Consider the following 1,751-nt stretch of genomic DNA (forward strand, 5'->3'; position numbering starts at 1 on the left):
GAGAAAAAAATCACTGACATCATGAAAGTAATGTTTTAGGAAAATACAGATAACTCAATACATATAATAGATAGAAAACAATAATATGTTTGAAGATAATAAGCAATACAGGCACAAAAGCAAAGAGCGAGTAAATAACATTAAGGTTAAAAGTTTTGGGAGGAGAAGAGTTTGTCTCCAGAAATATGGACAATTCTTTCAAAATAATTTATTGTAATGGGGAGAAAAGTAATGGAGTGGGACATTTAAAAAGGAACTGCAGTTAAGAGAATGCCTTTTCTCTGGTAAAATATGAGTAAGAATACAATTTTTTGTGCATATGGAAATGATGAAGTGGTTAATAAATTAAGATGCAAGGGAGTGAGAAGGAAAAACTGTGGAAGCAATGTCTTTGACTCAGTAAGAGAGGATGATGTATGGTGCACCAGTCACATGAATTGAATCTTTCAGACTCACTCAGCTAGATGAATAATGGCCCCATTCACTGGGCCAAGATACATGGGAAGAAAATTCTGGAAGGAATAAACATAAACTCACATTTAGATGTATTATAAAAGTGGCATCCTTATGAAATGTGTATGTATATCTATACTTTTACCTAGGGCAAGAGTTCAAATAGTGTTTAAACTATAACATGCTAAATGCTTAATATTTGCATATTAAACTAACCAACAACTAAATAATATTTGTTTTATTCTCCAACTTGACAACCATACATTCGCACTGGAAAAATAGTCCAACAGAGTAACTATAATCGATAGTAATTTAATTGTTCACTTTCAAATAACTGAAAGAGTATAATTGAGTTGTTTGTAACACAAAGGATAAGTGCTAAAGGGGGTGGATACCTTGTTTATCACGGCGGGATATCATTTATTCTTTGTTCAGAATGCCTCAAAACATTTACCAAGATTCTTACATATTGCCTATCTGTATCAAAGTATCTCATGTACACCATAAATATATACACCTGCTGTGTACACACAAAAAAATAAAGAAATAGAATGAGTTATAAACTTTTGGTATATGGCCAAAGCTGGCAAAATTGTGAAGACAACTGGATTGTTCAGATCTATATAGTATCCCTCAGGTTTATCTTCTATAATATTTTAATCATTATTCTAACAAAGATAGTAGCACTATATTACTGATTTGTTGAAAAACTTCTCAATTGATTCAAATATTTTCCCATCAAGATTTCACCTTAATCTATAGTGCTCAGGATATAGTTTCTAACTAAACTGTAGACTAGTTTACATTTGTTTTCTCCTTCATCATTTTTTGCTTATTTTTTCATTATTATTACTATTGTTACTATTATTTGAGATGGAGTCTTGATCTATCATCCCGGCTGAAGTGCAGTGGTGTGATCTCAGCTCACTGCAACCTCCGCCTCCCGAGTTCAAGTGATTCACCTGCCTCAGCCTCCTGAGTAGCTGGGATTGTAAGTATGTGCCACCACGCCTGGCTAATTTTTATATTTTTAGTAGAGACAGGGTTTCACTATGTTGGTGAGACTGGTCTCGAACTCCTGATCTCATGATCTGTCCGCCTCGGCCTCCCAAAGTGCTGGGATTACAGGCATGAGCCACCACGCCCGGCCATTTTCTAAATTCTTAAAAACGTTATTGGAATAAAATCTTAGTGTACATTTCATATGTTAACTCTTTTGATTCAAGAAAAAACGTAATTTCTACGAGCTTAAAAAATATTTTTAAAATTATTTAAAATTAAAATATCCACATTAGAAT

The sequence above is a fragment of the Mandrillus leucophaeus genome, unplaced genomic scaffold, assembly GCF_000951045.1.
Source record: "Mandrillus leucophaeus isolate KB7577 unplaced genomic scaffold, Mleu.le_1.0 Scaffold788, whole genome shotgun sequence".
NCBI lineage: Eukaryota > Metazoa > Chordata > Mammalia > Primates > Cercopithecidae > Mandrillus > Mandrillus leucophaeus.